Source organism: Mirounga angustirostris, unplaced genomic scaffold (assembly GCF_029215605.1).
Source record: "Mirounga angustirostris isolate CCGP_5_RB_7025 unplaced genomic scaffold, mMirAng1.0.hap1 SCAF_6, whole genome shotgun sequence".
Taxonomy (NCBI): Eukaryota; Metazoa; Chordata; class Mammalia; order Carnivora; family Phocidae; genus Mirounga; species Mirounga angustirostris.
In genome coordinates, this window is record NW_026991714.1 from 94,313,702 (window position 1) to 94,334,503 (window position 20,802).

Sequence of the window (20,802 nt, forward strand, 5' to 3'; positions counted from 1 at the left end):
TTTGAATGTCAGTGTTAAAATTTCTACTCAAATGTGGTTGTCAAAGTGCAATGATGACTAGTATATGGCTTCTAATTGCTCAAGTGATTTGAAATTTAGTGGATTGGTTAAGGACATAAAATGTAAGCAGTGATATCTAGATCTCAAGTTAAAAGTTTTGGGCTTGAATTCCAATTGAACTGCTCACTAGCTCTAAGCTCAGATAACATCTTAATCTTCCATTTGCCTTAGCTTCCTAGGGGATATAAGAATCTCTGCTTTGTGCAGGGGCCTCACAGAGAAGTTCTGAATGGGTGATGCTATACTAGAATGTGACTGTATAGCTATACATACACTTAAAATAATGAAATTCCTTCAAGTTCTAAAGAAGGGGAACAAAATGGGGTGGAGGCTTAAAAGAAAGAAAAAACAAATCTGGGAGTGGGGGCCAGAAATACAAGAACAACTTTGTGAAGATGGCAGGATTCGAGTAAGCCTTGAAGGGTGGATTCCATGTGATGGCAATTGATGGGATGGTTGGTATGTGTGGCGTTTCAGGCAGTTGGGGGAGCAGCATGGTTGAAGGTCAGAAATGTAGGGGCATTGAGGGTTATTGGGGTAAAGGTAGTTTAGGTTGAATGAAATATTAGGTAAAAGTAGTTAGAGATTTGGGGGAAATAGAGAAGATGCCAAGATTCTGATTTTTTTTAGTGTATATTAGTATTTTTTTCTTTATTGTATTGTATTTTATTTAAATTCAACTTAGTTAACATATAGTGTAGTATTGGTTTCAGAAGTAGAATTTACTGACTCATCACTTGCATGTTAACACCCAGTGCTCATCCCAACACGTGCTCCTTTAATCCCCATCACCCATTTAGCCCATCTGCCCACCAACCTCCCCTCCAGCCACCCTCAGTTTGTTCAGTTAACTATAGTCTCTTAGAGTTTGCCTTTCTCTCTGTTTTTATCTTATTTTATTTTTCCTTCCCTTTCCCTATGTTCATCTGTTTGTTTCTTAAATTCCACATATGAGAGAAATCATATCATATTTTTCTTTCTCTGACTGACTTATTTTGCTTGCATAATACACTCTAGTTCCATCAATGTTGTTGCAAATGACAAGCTTTCATTCCTTTTGATGGCTGCATAATATTCTGTTGTATATATATACACCAAATCTTCTTTATCCATTCATCTGTCGATGGACATTTGAGCTCTCTTCATAATTTGGCTGTTGCTGATAGTGCTTTATAAACATTGGGGTAGGGGCGCCTGGGTGGCTCAGTCGTTAAGCATCTGCCTTCGGCTCAGGTCGTGATCCCAGGGTTCTGGGATCGAGCCCCACATCGGGCTCCCTGCTCCACGGGGAAGCCTGCTTCTCCCTCTCCTACTCCCCCTGTTTGTGTTCCCTCTCTCACTATGTCTCTCACTGTCAAATAAATAAATAAAATCTTAAAAAAAAATAAACATTGGGGTGCATGTGCCCCTTTGAATCAGCATTTTTGAATCCCTTGGACAAATACCTAGTAGTGCAATTGCTGGGTCATAGGGTAGTTCTATTTTTAACTTTTTGAGGAAACTCCATACTGTTTTCCAGAGTGGCTGCACCAGTTTGCATCCCCCCCCAACAACAGTGCAAAAGGGTTACCCTTTCTCTGCATCCTTGCCAACATCTGTTGTTTCCTGAGTTGTTAATTTTTTATTTTTATTTTTTTATTTAAATTCAATTAACATATAGTGTATTCTTAGTTTCAGAGGTAGAGTTCAGTGATTCATCAGTTATATATAACACTCAGTGCTCATGACATCACGTGCCTCCTTAGTGCCCATTACCCAGCTACCCCATTCCCCACCTCTTCCCTTGCAGCAACTCTCAGTTTGTTTCCTATGATTAAGAGTTTCTTATGGTTTGTCTCCCTCTCTGGTTTTGTCTTGTTTCATTTTTCCCCTCCCTTCTCCTATGCTCCTCTCTTTTGTTTCTTAAATTCCACATATATGTGAAATCAATGATGATTGTCTTTCTCTGATTGACTTATTTCGCTTAGTGTAACCCTCTAGTTCCATCCACATCATTACAAAAAAAATATGGAATGCTTCATGAATTTGCATGTTATCTTTGTGCAGGGGCCATGCTAATCTTCTCTGTATCATTCCAATTTTAGTATATGTGCTGCTGAAGTGAGCACCTGAATTGTTAATTTTAGCCATTTTGACAGGTATTAGGTGGTAACTCATTGTAGTTTTGATTTGTATTTCCCTGTTGATGAATGATGTTGAGCATTTTTTCATGTTAGGCACATTTGTATGTTTTCTTTGGAGAAATGTCTGTTCATGTCTTCTGCCCATTTGTTAACTGGATTATTTTTTGGGTGTTGATTTTGTTGAGTTCTGGATACTAGCCCTTTATCTGATATGTCATTTGCAAATATATTCTCCCATTCTGTCAGTTGCCTTTTAGTTTTGTTTAGTGTTTTCTTTGCTGTGCAGAAGCTTTTTATCTTGACGAGGTCCCAATAGTTTATTTTTGCTTTTGTTTCTGGAGATGTGTCTAGTAAGAAGTTGCTGTGGCAGGGGTCAAAGAGGTTGCTGCCTGTTTTCTCCTCTAGGATTTTGATGGTTTCCTGTGTCACATTAGGTCTTTCACCCACTTTGAGTTTATTTTTGTATATGGTGTAAGAAAGTGGTCCCATTTCATTCTTCTGCATGTGGCTGTCCAATTTTCCCAACACCATTTGTTGAAGAGACTGTCTTTTTTCTGTTGGATGTTCTTTCCTGTTTTGTCGAAGATTAGTTGACCGTATAATTGTGGTTCCATTTCTGGGCTCTCTATTCTGTTCCATTGATCTATGTGTCTGTTTTTGAGCCAGTACCATATTGTCTTGATGATTATAGCTTTGTAATATAGCTTGAAGTCTGAGATTGTGATGCCTTCCACTGTGCTTTTCTTTTTCAACATTACTTTGACTATTTGAGGTCTTTTCTGGTTCCATACAAATTTTAGGATTGTTTGTTTTAATTCTGTGAAAAAATGCTGGTGTCATTTTGATCAGGATTGCATTGAACGTGTAGGTTGCATTGAGAAATATAGACATTTTAACAATATTTGTTCTTCCAATCCATGAGCATGGAATGTTTTTCCATTTCTTTGTGTCTTCTTCAATTTCTTTCATAAGTATTCTATACTTTTCAGCATACAGATCCTTTACCTCTTTGGTTAGGTTTATTCCTAGGCATCTTATGGGTTTTGGTGTAATTGTAAATGGGATCTATTCCTTGATTTCTCTTTCTGCTGCTTCATTATTTGTGTATAGAAGTGCAACAGATTTCTGTATGTTGATTTTACATCCTGGGACTTTGCTGAATTCATGTATCAGTTTTTGGTAGAGTCAGGTTTTCTACATAGAGTATCATGTTGTCTGCAAAGAGTGAAAGTTTGACTTCCTCCTTGCCAATTTGGATGTCTTTTATTTTTCTTTGTTTTCTGATTGCAGAGGCTAGGATTTCCAGTACAATGCTGAACAACAGTGGTGAGAGTGGACATCCCTGTTGTGTTCCTGATCTTAGGGGAAAACTCTCAGTTTTTCCCACTGAAGATGATATTAGCTGTGGGTCTTTCATATATGGCCTTTATGATGTTGAGATATGTTCCTTCTATCCCTATTTTCTTGACAATTTTTAATCAAGAAAGGATGCTGTATTTTGTTAAATGCTTTTTCTGCATCTGTTGAGAGGATCATAGGGTTCTTATCCTTTTTTTAAATTAATATAGTGTATCATGTTGATTGATTTGCAGGTAATGAACCACCCCTGCAACCCTGGAATAAATCCCGCTTGATCATGGTGAATAATCCTTTTAATATACTGTTGGAATCGATTAGCTAGAATCTTGTTGAGAATTTTTGCATCCATGTTCATCAAGGATATTGGTCTATAATAATCCTTTGTAGTGGGGGTCTTTGTCTGGTTTTATGATCAAGGTAATGCTGGCCTTGTAGAATGAGTTTGGAAGTTTTCCTTCCATTTCTATTTTTTGGAACAACTTCAGAAGAATATGTATTAATTCTTCTTTAAATGTTTGGTAGAATTCCCCTGGGAAACCATGCAGCCCTGGACTCTTGTTTGTTGGGAGATTTTTGATTCCTGATTCAATTTGTATGCTGGTTATGGGTCTGCTCAAATTTTCTATTTCTTCCTAGTTCAGTTTTAGTAGTTTAAATGTTTCTAGGAATTTATCCATTTCTTGCAGATTGCCCAGTTTGTTGTCATATAATTGCTCTTAATATTCTCTTATAATCATTTGTATTTCTGCAGTGTTGGTTGTGATCTTTCCCCTTTAATTCATGATTTTATTTATTTGGGTTCTTCTTTCTTTTTGGTAAGTCTGGTTAGGGGTTTATCAATTTTGTTAATTCTTTCAAAGAACCAGTTTCTAGTTTCATTGATTTGTTCTACTGTTTTTTTTTTTTAATTTCTGTCTCATTTATTTCTGCTCCAATCTTAATTATTTTCCTTCTTCTGCTGGTTTTAGGCTTTATTTGCTCTTTTTTTTCCAGCTCCTTTAGGTGTAAGGTTAGGTTGGGTATTTGAAACTTTTTGCTTCTTGAGGAAGGCCTGTATTTTTATATGCTCACCTCCTATTATTGTCTTGCTGAGTCCCAAATGTTTTGGACTGTCATGTTTTCATTTTTATTTGTTGCCGTGTATTTTTTGAAATTGCTTCTTTAATTTCCTGGTTTACCATTCATTCTTTAGTAGGAAGTTCTTTAACTTCCATGTATTTGTGGTCTCTGCAAGTTTTTCTTGTGGCTAACTTCAAGTTTCATAGCATTGTGGTCTGAAAATATGCATGGTATGATCTCAATCTTTTCGTACAGGTTGAGGCAGGATTTGTGACTGGTATGTGATCTGTTCTGGAGAATGTTCCATGTGCACTCAAAAACAATGTATCTTTTGCTGCCTTAGAATGAAATGCTCTGAATATATCTGTTAAATACATCTGGTCCAGTGTGTCATTCAAAGTCATTTGCTCCAGGGGGAGGAGCAAGATGGCAGAGGAGTAGGAGACCTAAATTTCATCTGGTTCCAGGAATTCAGCTAGATAGGAATCAAACCATTCTGAACACCTACAACCTCAACAGGAGATCGAAGAAAAGAATAGCAGCAACTCTCTGAACAGAAAAGCAATCACTTTCTGAAAGGTAGAATGTGCGGAGAAGTGAATCTGAGGTGATATTTGGGAACATAGATGGCGGGGGAGGGGACTCCATCAGCCGCTACTGGCAAATGATAGAGAGCAGAGCACAAAATTGGAACTTTTAGAAGTCAGCTCCACTGAAGAATGTCGCTCCAGTGGCTAAGCGGGGGGTGGAACCCTCACTGGGACAGTGTGGTCGGAGGACCCTTAGGGTCACAGAAAGACCGGGGGTGCCTGAGTGTGGCAGAGCTCCCAGGTATTAGAGTGGGGAAGCTGGCTGCAGAGACAGAGCCAAGGCGCGGGCTCTCAGCTCGGGGTTGCCATAAACCGTGATCCGTGGCACAGTCAGGCCACTGCTCTTCCAGCAGGGACCCAACAAGTGACAGATCTGGGGATACTCCCCTTCCTCACCTGGGAGGAGTGCTGCGGGAGCTCACTGCAGGGATATGCTGGGTTTGGAGACTCCAAATGGGATCAGGTGCCAGAGAGAAAAATGCTCAGTCACAGGCTAGGTGAGCACGGAGTGTGGCCAGAGACCGGGGAGACGGGAGTGACTGACTGCTTTTCTCTGGGGGCACACTGAGTAGGGGGGCCCTGAGTTCTCGGCTCCTCAGGGGCGGAGATTGGGAGGCTGCCATTTTCACTCTGGTCCTTCAAAGCTGTACGGAAAGCTTGCAGAGAACCAAAGCTCCCGAGAGCAAACCCAAGCAGATTACTTAGCCCGGCCCTGCAAAGGGCGGGGCAATTCCACCTCTGGCAAAGACATTTGAGAACAACGCAATAGGCCCCTCCCCCAGAAGATCAGCAAGAACAGCCAGCCAAGACCAAGTTTACTGATCAATGAGAAGGGCAGAACTCCAGTGCTAGGGGAATACAGCACATAGAATTCATGGCTTTTTTCCCCCCTGATTCTTTAGTCTTTGAAAGTTAATTTTTTAAATTTTCTTTCTTTTTCTTTTCCTTTTTTTTGAATTTTTCTTTTTCCCTTTTTCAACCAACATCTAATCAATCCCTTTTTTAAAAATCTTTTTTATTTTTCATTTTAGAGTCATATTCTATTCCTTCATAGTAGTTAACCTTATTTTTGGTATATATATAAGTTGTTCTCTCTTTAAAATTTTGAGATACACTTTCTTCTAACAGACCAAAATATACCCTAAATCTCTAGTGTATGGCTTTGTTCTACTCTCCTGCCTGATCACATTCTCTCCCTTTTTTTAAATTCCTCTTCTTTCTTTTTACAACCAACTTCTTATCAATTCCTTTTATAAAAGCTTTTATAATTTTCATCTTTTTTTTTTAAGATTTTATTTATTTATTTGACAGAGAGAGACACAGTGAGAGAGGGAACACAAGCAGGGGGAACAGAAGAGGGAGAAGCAGGCTTCCTACCAAGCAGGGAGCCCAATGCGGGGCTTGATCCCAGGACCCTGGGATCATGACCTGAGCCGAAGGCAGACGCTAAATGACTGAGCCACACAGGTGCCCCTATAATTTTCACCTTTACAGTCATGTTCCATCCCTTCATTGTATTTACCCTTATTTTTGTACATATATAAGTTTTTCTTTCGTTAAAATTTTGAGAGGCACTTTCTTCTAAAAGACCAAAATACACCCAAAATCTAGTGTGTGGCACTGATTTATGCACCACCCTGATCATATTTGATCATATTCTTTTTCTTTTATCTTTTTCTTTTTTTTCTCTTTTCATTCTTTCCTTTTCTTTTCCCCCAGTTTCAGGTCTCTTCTGATTTGTTTAGTGTATATTTTTCTGGGGTCGTTGTTACCCTGTTAGCATTTTGTTCTCTCATTCATCTATCTCCTCCAGACAAAATGACAAGACGGAAAAAATCAGCTCAAAAAAAAAAGAACAAGAGGCAACACTGACTGCCAGGGACCTAAACAATACAGACATTAGTAAGATGTCAGAACTAGAGTTCAGAATGACGATTATAAAGATACTAGCTGGGCTTGAAAAAAGCATGGAAGATACTAGAGAATCCCTTTCTGGAGAAATAAAAGAACAAAAATCTAACCAAGTCAAAATCAAAAAGGCTATTAATGAGGTGCAATAAAAAATGGAGGCTCTAACTGATAGGCTAAATGAGGCAGAAGGGAGAATTAGTGATATAGAAGACCAAATGATGGAGAATAAAGAAGCTGAGAAAAAGAGAGATAAACAACTACTGGATCATGAGGGCAGAATTCAAGAGAAAAGTGATACCATAAGACAAAAGAATATTAGAATAATTGGGATCCCAGAAGAAAAAGAAAGAGAGAGGGGGGCAGAAGGTATATTGGAGCAAATTATAGCAGAGAACTTCCCTAATTTGGGGCAGGAAACAGGCATCAAAATCCAGGAGGCACAGAGAACCCCCCTCAAAATCAATAAAAAGAGGTCAACACCCTGACATCTACTAGTAAAACTTACGAGTCTCAGAGACAAAGAGAAAATCCTGAAAGCAGCTCAGGACAAGACATCTGTAACCTACAGTGGTAGAAACATTAGATTGGCAACAGACCTATCCACAGAGACCTGGCAGGCCAGAAAGTACTGGTGTGATCTATTCAGAGCACTAAATGAGAAAAATATGCAGCCAAGAATACTATATCCAGCTAGACTGTCATTGAAAATAGAAGAGAAATAAAAAGCTTCCAGGACAAACAAAAACTAAAGGAATTTGCAAACACAAAACCAGCCCTACAAGAAATATTGAAAGGGGTCCTCTAAGCAAAGAGAGAGCCTAAAAACAACATAGACCAGAAAGGAACACAGACAATATACAGTAACAGTCACCTTACAGGCAATACAATGACACTAAATTCATATCTTTCAGTAGTTACCCTGAAAGTAAATGGGCTAAATGCCCCAATCAAAAGACACAGGCTATCAGATTGGATTAAAAAACAAGACCCATCGATATGTTGCCTGCAAGAGACTCATTTTAGAGGCAACGACACCTCCAGATTGAAAATGAGCGGGTGGAAAACCATTTACCATGCTAATGGACACCAAAAGAAACCTGGGTGGCAATCCTTATATCAGACAATTAGATTTTAAACCAAAGACTGTAATAAGAGATGAGGAAGGACACTATATCCTACTTAAAGGGTCTGTCCAACAAGAAGATCTAACAATTGTGAATATCTATGCCCCTAACACGGGAGCAGCCAATTATATAAGCCAATTAATAACAAAAGCAAAGAAACACATCGACAACAATACAATAATAGTGGGGGACCTTAACACTCCCTTCACTGAAATGGTCAGATCATCTAAGCAAAAGATCAACAAGGAAATAAAGGCTTTAAATGACACACTGGACCCAATGGACTTCACAGATCTATTCAGAACATTCCATCCCAAAGCAACAGAATACACATTCTTCTCTAGTGCCCATGGAACATTCTCCAGAATAGATCACATCCTAGGTCACAAATCAGGTCTTAACCAGTACCAAAAGATTGGGATCATTCACTGCCTATTTTCAGACCATGTTGCTTGGAAACTAGAACTCAATCACAAGAGGAAAGTCGGAAAGAACTCAAATACATGGAGGCTAAAGAGCATCCTACTAAAGAATGAATGGGTCAACCAGGAAATAAAGAAGAATTTAAAAAATTAATGGAAACCAATGAAAAAGAAAACACAACTGTTCAAAATCTTTGGGATGCAGCCAAGGCAGTCCTAAGAGGAAAGTATATAGCAATACAAGCCTTTCTCAAAAAACGAGAAATGTCTCAAATACACAAACCTAACCCTACACCTAAAGGAGCTGGAGAAAGAACAGCAAATAAAGCCTAAACCCAGCAGAAGAAGAGAAATAGTGAAGATCAGAGCAGAAATCAATGAAATAGAAACCAAAAGAACAATATAACAGATCAATGAGACTAGGAGCTGGTTCTTTGAAAGAATTAATAAGATTGATAAACCCCTGGCTAGACTTATCAAAAAGAAAAGAGAAAAGATCCAAATAAATAAAATCATGAATGAAAGAGAAGAGATCACAACCAACACCAAAGAAATACAAACATATTTAGAGCAACTCTATGGCAGCAAATTAAATAATCTGGACAAATGGGTGCATTCCTAGTGATGTATCAACTACCAAAACTGAACCAGGAAGAAATAGAAAACCTGAACAGACATATAACCACTAAGGAAATTGAAGCAGTCATCAAAAATCTCCCAAAAAATAAAAGCCCAGGGCCAGATGGTTTCGCAGGGGAATTCTACCAAACATTTATAGAAGAATTAATACCTATTCTTCTGAAATGTTTGAAAAAGTAGAAATGGAAGGAAAACTTCCAAACTCCCTTTATGAGGCCACCATTACCTTGATTCCCAAAACCAGACAAAGACCCCATCAAAAAGAATTATAGACCAATATCCTTGATGAACATGGATGCAAAAATTCTCACCAAAATACTAGCCAATAGGATCCAACAGTACATTAAAAGGATTATTCACTATGACCAAGTGGGATTTATCCCTGGGCTGCAAGGTTGGTTCAACAACAGCAAATCAATCAATGTGATACAATACATTAATAAAAGAATGAACAAGAACCATGTGGTCCTCTCAGCAGATGCAGAAAAAGCATTTGACAAAGCACAGCATCCTTTCTTGATCAAAACTCTTCAGAGTATAGGCATAGAGGGTCCATACCTCAATATCATAAAAACCATCTATGAAAAACCCACAGTGAATATCATTCTCAATGGGGAAATACTGAGAGCTTTCCTCCTAAGGTCAGGAACACAGCAGGGATGTCCACTAACACCAGTGCTATTCAACATAGTATTAGAAGTCCTAGCCACAGCAATCAGACAACAAAGAGCAATCAAAGGCATCCGAATCAGCAAAGAAGAAGTCAAACTCTCACTCTTTGCAGATGATATGATACTTTATGTGGAAAACCCAAAAGACTCCACCCCAAAACTCCTAGAACTCATACAGGAATTCAATAAAGTGGCAGGATATAAAATCAATGCACAGAAATCAGTGGCATACCTATACACCAACAACAAGACAGAAGAAAGAGAAATAAGGAGTCGGTCCCATTTACAGTTGCACCCAAAACCATTAGATACCCAGCAATAAATCTCACCAAAGAGACAAAGGATCTGTACTCAGAAAACTATAAAATACTCATGAAAGAAATTGAGGAAGACACAAAGAAATGCAAAAACATTCCATGCTCATGGAATGGAAGAACAAATATTGTGAAGATGTCAATGCTACCTAGAGCAATCTACACATTTAATGCAATCCCTATCAAAATACCATCCACTTTTTTCAAAGAAATGGAACAAATAGTTCTAAAATTTGTATGGAACCAGAAAAGACCCTGAATAGCCAGAGGAATGTTGAGAAAGAAAAGCAAAGCTGGTGGCATCACAATTCCGGACTTCAAGCTCTATTACAAAGCTGTCATCATCAAGACAGTATGGTATTGGCACAAAAACAGACACATAGATCAATGGAACAGAATAGAGAGCCGAGAAATGGACCCTTAACTCTATCGTCAACTAATCTTTTACAAAGCAGGAAATGGAAATTTTCCCAATGGAAAAAAGACAGTCTCTTCAACAAATGGTGTTGGGAAAATTGGCCACATGCAGAAGAATGAAACTGGACCATTTCCATACACTACACACAGAAGTAGACTCAAAATGGTTGAAAGACCTCAATGTGAGACAGGAGCCTATCAAAACCCTAGAGGAGAACACAGGCAGCAACCTCTTCGACCTCACTCACAGCAACTTCTTCCTAGTAATATCACCAAAGGCATGGGAAGCAAAGGCAAAAATGAACTATTGGGACCTCATAAAGATAAAAAGCTTTTGCACAGCAAAGGAAACAGTCAACAAAACCAAAAGACAACTGACAGAATGGGAGAAGATATTTGCAAATGATATATTAGATAAAGGGCTAGTATCCAAAATCTATAAAGAACTTATCAAGCTCAACACCCATAGAACAAAGAATCCAATCAAGAAATGGGCAGAAGACATGAACAGACATTTTTCCAAAGAAGACATCCAAATGGCCAACAGACACATGAAAAAGTGCTTATCATCCCTCGGCATCAGGGAAATCCAAATCAAAACCTCAATGAGATACCACCTCACATCAGTCAGAATGGCTAAAATTAACAAGTCAGGAAACGACAGATGTTGGCGGGGATGTGGAGCGAGGGGAACCCTCCTACAGTGTTGGTGGGAATGCAAGCTGGTGCAGCCACTCTGGAAACCAGTATGGAGGTTCCTCAAAAAGTTGAAAATAGAGCTGCCCTATGACCTAGCAATTGCAGTACTGGGTATTTACCCCAGAGATACAAATCTAGTGATCCGAAGGGGTACGTGTACCCTGATGTTTATAGCAGCAATGTCCACAATAGCTAAACTATGGAAAGAGCCAAGATGTCCATCGACATATGAATGGATAAAGAAGAAGTGGTATATATACACAACGGAATATTATGTAGCCCTCAAAAGGAATGAGATCTTGCCATTTGCAATGACGTGGATGGAACTGGAGGGAATTATGCTGAGTGAAATAAGTCAATCAGAGAAAGACATGTATCATATGATCTCACTGATACGAAGAATTCTTAATCTCAGGAAACAAACTGAGGTTTGCTGGAGTGGTGGGGGGTGGGAGGGATGGGGTGGCTGAGTGATAGACATTGGGGAGGTTATGTGCTATGGTGAGCACTGTGAATTGTGGAAGACTGCTGAATCACAGACCTGTACCTCTGAAACAAATAATACATTATATGTTAAAAAATATAGAAGATAGCAGGAAGGGAGAAATGAAGAGGGGGAAATCAGAGGGGGAGATGAACCATGAGAGACTATGGACTCTGAGAAACAAACTGAGGGTGCTGAGGGGTTGTGGGGGAATGGGTTAGCCTGGTGATGGGTATTAAGGAGGGCATGTACTGAATGGAGCACTGGGTGTTATACACAAACAATGAATCATGGAACACTACATCAAAAACTAATGATGTAATGTATGGTGATTAACATAACATAATAAAATAAAAAAATAAAAAATAAAGTAAAAAAAAGCATACAAACAAAAAACAAAGTCATTGGTTCCTTGTTGATATTCTGTTTAGATGATCTGTCCATTGTTATTAGTGGGGTGTTAAAGTCCCCTACTATTATTTTATTATTATCAATGAGTTTCTTTAAGTTTCTTATTATTTGATTTATATATTTGGCAGCTCCTAAGTTGGGGGCATAAATTTTTACAATTGTTAGAGCTTCTTGTTAGATATACCCCTTTATTATGATATACTGCCCTTCTTCATCTCTTATAACAGTCTTTGGTTTAAAATCTAGTTTGTCTGTTTTAAGTATGGCTACTCCGGCTTTCTTTTGATGTCCATTAGCATGGTAGATGGTTCTCCACCCCCTCACTTTCAATCTGGATGTATCTTTGGATCTAAAATGAGTATCTTCTAAACAGCATATCAATAGGTCTTTTTTTTTTTTTGAATCTATTCTGATATCCTATGTCTTTTGATTGGAGCATTTAGTCCATTTACATTCAGAGTAATTGTTAATAGATATGAATTTAGTGCCATTGTATTACCTGTAAAGTCTCTGTTCCTGTAGATTGTCTCTGTTCCTTTCTAGTCTTTGTTGCTTTTGGTCTCTCTTTCCCACTCAAATTGTTCCCTTTAATATTTCTTGCAGAGCTGGTTTAGTGTTCACAAATTCCTTTGGTTTTTGCTTGTCTTGGAAACTCTATGTCTCCCATTCCAAATAAAAGCCTTGCTGGATACAGTATTCTTGGCTGCAAATTATTCCCATTTAGGACATTGAATATATCATGCCACCCTCTTCTGGCCTGCTACATTTCTGTGGACAGACCTGCTGCTAACTTTATGTGATGACCCCTGTAGTTTAAGGACCTTTTGTCCCTAGCTGCTTTCAGAATCCTCTCTTTATCTTTGTATTTTGCAGGGTTCTATGATATGTGTTGGTGTTGACCTGTTTTTGTTGATTTTGAGGGGAATTCTCTGCCTCTTTAACTTGAATGACTGTTTCCTTCCCCAGATTAGGGAAGTTCTCAGCTATAATTTGTTAAAATAGACCTTCTGCCCCTTTTCCTGCTCTTCTTTTTCTGGGACTCCTATTATATGGATATTATTGTATTTTGTGTAATTGCTGAGTTCTGTAAGTCTATATTCATGATCTTCTTTCCCTCTTCTTTTCAGCTTCATTATTTTCCATAATTTTATCTTCTATGTTACCTATTCAATCCTCTGATTCTTCCATCCTCATTGTGATTACATCCAGTTAGTTTTGCATCTCAGTTATAGCACTTTTTATTTCAGCCTGGCTAGTTTTTACATATTTTATCTCTGCAGTCAGGGTTTCTCTGCTTCTTTCAAGCCCAGCTAGTATTCCTATGACCGTTATTCTAAATTCTTGTTCAGATATATTGCTTACATCTGTTTTGAGCAAATCCTGGCTGTGATTTCTTCTGATCTTTCTTTTGGGGAGAATTCCTCCATCTTGTCATTATGTCTAGGTTTCTGTCTTTTTTTTTTTTTTTAAGATTTTATTTATTTGAGAGAGAGAGAGAGATGAGCAGGGAGCCTGATATGGGACTCGATCCTGGGACTCCAGGATCATGACCTGAGCTGAAGGCAGTCGCTTAACAAACTGAGCCACCCAGGTGCCCTAGGTTTCTGTCTTCTGTGTGTGAAGTTTGTTATGTTTCTTGCTCCTGAGAGTAGTACTTTCTTAAGAACGGGTCCTACACTGTCCATGGCCTTGTGCTTCAGGAAGGGTTTCTGGGCTATGTTGTGTACACTCTGCTGTTGTGTTTTGGCTGCTCTTTCCCACAGGTCAGTCCTCTACAGAGTTCCTCCTTGCTTGCAGTGGGGAGTGTTTGGACCTTTAACTAGGTGTGCTTTGATTTATTTGTTAAGATAAGCCTTATTTAAAAAAAAAAAAAAAAGCCTGATCCAAAAGAGAAAAGGAAAAGGAACAAAAAACAAACAGACCAAAACAAAACAAAACAAAACAAAAAAACCCACAAAAAACCCCAAAAAACCTGAACTACATCCTGATTAAAAAAAAAAAAAAAGCCTGGTTCTATTTCTACTAGAACTGAAGTTGATGCTTTGGAGCACTCTATGGTCAGTAGACTTGGTACATTCTGGGGGGCCTGTGTTGGTCTTCTGAGGGAGAGGCCCATTGCACTGGCTCACAGTCAGACCTGCCCTTGCAAAGATGCCCCTGTCAGGTGCATGGGAGCAGGATTTGGTGTAAGTGACTCCAGACTCCACTGGAGGTGCTATGTTTCTCTCTGAAGTTCAGGGTGCTAGTGGGCAGGGGGTGGGCAGGAGGGGGTGGAAGATGGTGTTACCCTGCCCTCTAGGCCCCAGAAAGGGGAATTTGGGGCCACTGATGTTCAGGAGGCCCTCACAGAAAAGTGAACAATCTCTCCTCCTGTGTCCCAGGCTTTCCTCAGATCCCTGCCCTCAGCCTTGTCTGTGCCCCACCCTCGGCACACCTGGTGCTATAGTTCTCTTGTGTTTTATCTCTAGCTGGTGGCTGGGATTCAATACTCCAAATCCTAAAGTATCCAGCAAGACACAGACATGCTCCCCTCCCCCAGAGGAGAGCCTTGCAGTGCTGCACCTGTCACCATCTTGTCCCAGAAAAGCAGTAGCACACTTGAGAGAGTGCCTGAAGTCAAGGTGAAGCACAGTGAAAAGCTGCAACCACATTATCTGCCCTCTGCATGAGTCTCTGTCCCCTACTGTTGAACAGGGGAGCTCAATGGTTCCCCACAGGTCTTTTGTCCTTGGAAAGGTAATATACTGTCTTCCAAATTTTGCCAAGTGTACTCCAGGAAGGGGAACATTCTCTCCCCATGCAACCCAAGGGATCCCCACCATGGTGTCTTGTGTGAACCCTACATACTCCTCTCTCTCCCTCTGTCCCTGACTTCTCTCTGTGAAAAGGGTTCCCTCCCCTCCATGGCACTGCGGCTTTTCTTTTCCCCCATTCATGTCTCTGAATCTCACATCTGCCATGTTTTATCCCTCCATTTGTGCAGATTGTTTTCTTAATCCTCAGATCGATTTCCTACTTGTTCAAAATGATTTGATGTTGGTCTAGCTGTGTTTGAGGGACAAGGCAAGTCCAGGGTCCCCCTACTACTCTGCCATCTTAACTCCACCTGCTAAGATTCTGATTTTAAAGAATAATAAGGTAACATGCTGCTTTCATAGTTCATAATTTATATGCACTCCCTCTACTTTCACTATGTGTTTTGGCACATAAAATTTCTTCTTTCAACTGCATGCCTTTCAAGATAGGGCCATTAACTTATTTGAGCATAGATGTTTCTTGGTACTATGAAAAATAAGTATACCTCAGCAATGTACACTGTCACACCTTGGGTGACCAACTGTCTTAGTCTGGGTTTCCTGGGACATGGGGCTTTCAGTGATAAAACTGGGACAGTCACTTATCAGCAAACTGGGATGGTTGGTCACCCTTAAGCTCACTTATAACATATATCCCAAAGCTCTATATTGGGTCCAGTAAGGGGCTTGCTGTTGGAAAGCTAATTCTGATTGTGTAAGGTGGTTTAATTTTGGAAGGCTTTGAATTTCAAGTCAAGGAGATTTTATTTATTTCTGTGGGAACCATGGTACCACCAAATGTTTTTGAACTTGAGAGTGATATGAAAATTACTGCTATGCACTAAAGCATTGATTTGGCAGCAGTGTCTATGGTAGAATTGTAGTAAGAGAGAGAGACCTCTTAGCACTTGGTGTGAGTCTCCTGGAGAAGCCCAGATGTAATAATTACTGCACTATTGATAAGTTCTAAGACAAGTTGAGTCATTTTTTTGAAGATGTCAAGAAAATGACTTCAATATGCTATTGTCCAATTTTCAAAGTTGGGTATTCAGTGTGAAAAGAGTTACACAGTGGAGAAGTAGGACAACTAATCAAGGAAGAGTGTTTTGGGAAAGAAAATAGAAGACAAGATAAATTTGACTTTTATGCTGGTAATAGAAATCATTCTTGTCCCTTATTAACTGTCTCTGCTACAAAATGGTTGTTACTTTGCAAAAATTCTTGTCACAAGTTAAAATAATTTTCCAGTATCTTAGGTTGATTGTCCCCAGAAGCAGACCCTGAGATGATGATGGGAATGAAAGCACTTTATTTGACATACGATTTTTAGAAGAGGAAGAATCCCAGAAGTACAACATCAAACAGGTTATTGGTGTGGGCATATGGAGACCTGAACCCTGAACATCATTATACCACATGGCTTAGAGTTATTCCACATGAATGGCAAGGAAGCTAATGTGTTTATTTTCTAGTTCTCTTTGGCTATGGGCTGATAGATGTTCCCAGAAGCATTAACTCCACCTAGTGCCTGTGATGCCCCAGCATTTCAGTGCACATTGGCCTGAAATCGAGCTGCTACCACTTGCCTCTCTTTGGCTGAGGTCTTCCTCAGCACATGTGATTCACTTGAAATCCTAAGGACTTAGAGACTTTGCTTCTCCCAGAAACAGGCCAGTTTCCTGGCTACTCTAGGATAGCTACAAGGCATATGTCCTACCTCATTTTCCAGAGCTCTCCAGCAGAATTAAGTTCAAGTTAGCTGGAGTGCTAATTTGCTTGATGATGCATCTTCCTAGACTACCTTGTATCCCCTGCCTCACTCCTCAACTTTTCTACCTGTGCTTGGTAGGATCATCTTCAATATTAACTACCTGCATTGTAATCTTTGCTCCAAGATCTACTCCTGGGGGATCAGATACATTTTGAAATCCAAATGAAATATTTGCTTCTGAAACTGGTTATAGGAATATAACATTGTATCCATTTTTAGACAATTTTAAGGAGAGAAGCAACAATAATTTGCTAAGGATTGTTTTGGGTATAGTCTGACGGGAGAAAGTCAGAATGTACTGGACAACTTTACATGGCATTCCTAAGCCCAGACTCTACTATTTCATAATGATGGCTAGATCCCAACAGGGAGGAGTAAAAGAAGGAATCACATACATCCAAATATAAAAATGATTTCACAGTTTGTAGCAGGTAATTAATAGCAAGGCATCCTAATTTATTCTTATTTTAAACAAAAAAAAGTGTATCTTAAAACTAAAGATGAGGAATTTGTGCTTTAAAGAGAAATATGAAGCTCTGGAGGTTATGTAAGTGCCTCATCACTCACTTGCTTAATGCCTATAGTTATGATTCCAAAAAGGAAATATATATCCAATTATTTTACTGAATGTTAAAGAATACAGTAGACTACACAAGAGCTTGTTTTTGGTGGAGAAATGTCAATGTGCAATGGAAAATAACAGATTCTTGTCACAAAGGCCTTACTCTATGTTTTAATATTAGTATGTTGCCATGTTTTTAGGACACATTGTTTCAGAAAATTAGTCTCAAGTTTCCATATTTTATGAGAAGATGATTTCATTAACCATGAAATGTCTATTTTTGTTCCTGCTAAGGGGAGCTCGAGAACTTCAAAATCATAATTGAAATAGTCCATTGATGTGGTTGCTTAGCAACAAACTTTTATATAAGCAGGCTAATTATTTTGCTTAAAATCTTGATACTTTAAACTTTTTAGCTTGTTTTCAGTAGATCACCTTTCCGTAAAATGTGTTTTTTCCTTCATAGCTTTAAATGCATATTTGAATCTGAGATGTATGTTTCAGAGATCATGCCCAAAATTTGGTTTCTCTGTGGACCAGCTTGGCCTGGGATTATTGGAATTAGTGAAAATTTTGTGATTAGCAAGATTTTGCTTTAAACTTCACCACTCAGATGATGCTAGGATTGTTACGAATAGCAATTAACTTTGATGTCAATCCGAAATGACAGGCCCTGGATCTTACAGGTGATTTCTCTCTCATCCTCCTCCTCATGTCTGATATTTACCACTCCCAATCACTGTTTCTAACAGGAAAGTAACTCTCAAATACTAAGGTACTAGCAATTGTTTTCTTTGTTAAGATTATAATAGCAAAGTTTTCCATTCTTTTTCTTTATCAATGTTTAACTATTTTCCATTGTATGCTTACAAGGAGCGATGGGTTTAGTGGACAGTGCATGAGGTCTGGAGTCACATGGCCTTTGATTAATGTCCTTGCTGCACTGTTTACTTTTTGGGTGACCTATTAGTTTATGTCCCTGAGCCTTAGCATCCTCATTTTATTTTTTTATTTTTTAGAAGATTTTATTTATATATTTATCATAGAGAGAGAGGAAGAGCAAGAGAGAGAGCACAAGCAGGAGGAGTGACAGGCAGAAGGAGAAGCAGGCTCCCCGCTGAGCAGGGAACCTGATGCAGGATTCCATCTCAGGAGCCTGTAATCATGACCTGAACCAAAGGCAGACACCTAACCAACTGAGCCACCCAGGCATCCCAGCATCCTCATTTTAAACAAGGGCCAGAGAAATACATCTTATAGAGCTGTTGTAAGAATTAGAGATGTTATATAAGGAGTACCATCTCTAGATGTAGGTGCTCAAGAGAAGCAGAAGTGAAAACATGGGGAAATGTATTTCAGACATCATTTAGCTCAAGTCATGGTAGATTGTTGTGCTATGAAGCAAATATGACAGATAGATAAACCCACTGTTATTTTGTTTGCATTTATTGGCCAATCTCCAACAAACAAATCTTTAGCTGTTCCTCTCTGTTGGTGACCATGGTGTGTTTGGGAAGATGCGATTTAGTGTAAGACAATGGTCCCTGCTCTAAAGTCAGTGTCTAGTTTTGGAGTGGAGAGAGAGATTAATGAATAGAATTAGCTACAAATATGGTGTTGCATATAATGTGAAAAAATGAGAGATGATGAACATTTCTAGAAATATTCACTTTATCTAGACAGCATAATTTTTTTTTTAAATTTATAGCCATTTAGATGCCTGTAGTTGTATCCTTTAGGAGGTTTTTATTTGCACCAGATTCACAAATTCTACTCATTTTATTCAATCCATATCATTCATTTCTTACACTGCTCCATTCATTTCATGGAAGTAAAATAGCATGACCACTGAGTAATCCCACTAAAGGCCCCTTGCAAATATTCCTATTGTCTGTGGCTATGGTAGGAAAAGCCTGGTGACAGATAATCTTGGCTTAATTCACTTTCCAACACTTAATATCTATGTGGACTCAGGAAAGTTAGTAATAATTTCCTTGGGCCTGATTTCCATCTTGACCAAATGGGAATGATAGTACCCACAGTGTTGACTGAGGGGGAGAGTAAATGAGATAATGCAACAAAAGTGTTTAGCACAGGGCTAGGTACAGTGATCAGTTATGTCCTCCATCATATATCCATCACATAACAGACTTATATGAGAACTTAAAATATGCCAGGCATCATTTACCTGCAGAAATGATAAGGAGAACATATATGCTGTCCTTGACAAGACTATACTTTAATAACTGAAGAATAATATGTAAAAAGACAACTCATAACAAAAATAAGCACTGTTTTCTTTGCAGAATCCCATGGGGACAGTAGGAAGAGGGCCACATACTCTTTGGCACAGTTCAGAAAGAGCTCAAGAAGGAAAAGACATTGATAGTGGATGTTAGAAACAGGAATTTGCCAGGTAAATAAAAAGATTTGAATTGTTGAAATCCAGAAGAGAAATGCTAGTATTTCATACCCCATATTCCAATTTTTGAGTGAAACTTGTACTTTATATGTTTAGTAGATTGTCCTTGTGAAGGGACAAATGAGATTTAGTGTCAGCTGACTAGCCCTAAAATCACACTCTTTTAGGCTTGGAACTCTAGTCCAAGCATTGCTGGGAATGAGGCATTTGATGGTATCATGTCAGAAGCATCACATTTATTATCGCCAGGAAATTATAACGTCAGAGCTATGGACTTATTGCCTCTAATGTCTCCAAAAGGTAAGAAGTAATCAGCAAATGCATGAGTTAGGCACTTGTTTTTTATCTTTCAATATTAATTTGTTTCAAGTCAGATACTTGAAACTCATAACTCTGGTTAATGCCCGTGAGCAAATTAAACTAGATTTAATTTTCTATAAACAGATATGAATTTCAGACATCTTTATGTTATAGAGAGGCTCAAACGCCACTCATACTCTTATGTGCTGACACAAGGCTTAACAATTATATTTAAGTTAACAGAAGGTTATCATCTACAATTATGTGTGGCTCTACCCCTGACTCATTAATTCGTAAGGCCCTGTTTTCTAATATTTGCAGCTGATTGCTGATTTTGGTCCTTGTCTGGTATACGGAAGTAGCTGATTTGGGTGCACCATGACAGTTTGATCATGCTTTTGTGTTTTAGATATTAATTTATCTTCTTCGTTAATGCCGTCCCTATTCCTACGTCTGAACTAAATGTATTCATTACTTTTAGCACCCATGTATCAAGATACTACCCACATGATGGTTTTCATTGGGAAATTTTGATTTAAGGTACAGATTTATCTTGTCCTAATAGATTGTTATATAATGCAAATATTTAATTAAGATGGTTTTAAGTCTTTAAAAGGGGTGCATGTGTGGCCATTGTGTCAAAGATGTTGCCATTATGAGTTGGTTTGT

General features: G+C 38.7%; 1 non-coding gene across 1 annotated transcript; it reads right to left on the minus strand.

The window, feature by feature from the left end:
- Nucleotides 1-2,061: 2,061 nt before the first annotated feature.
- LOC123847176 (U6 spliceosomal RNA) lies at nt 2,062-2,168 on the minus strand. Its single transcript, XR_006791431.1, has one exon. It is a non-coding gene; the product is annotated as a U6 spliceosomal RNA (small nuclear RNA).
- Nucleotides 2,169-20,802: the final 18,634 nt, after the last annotated feature.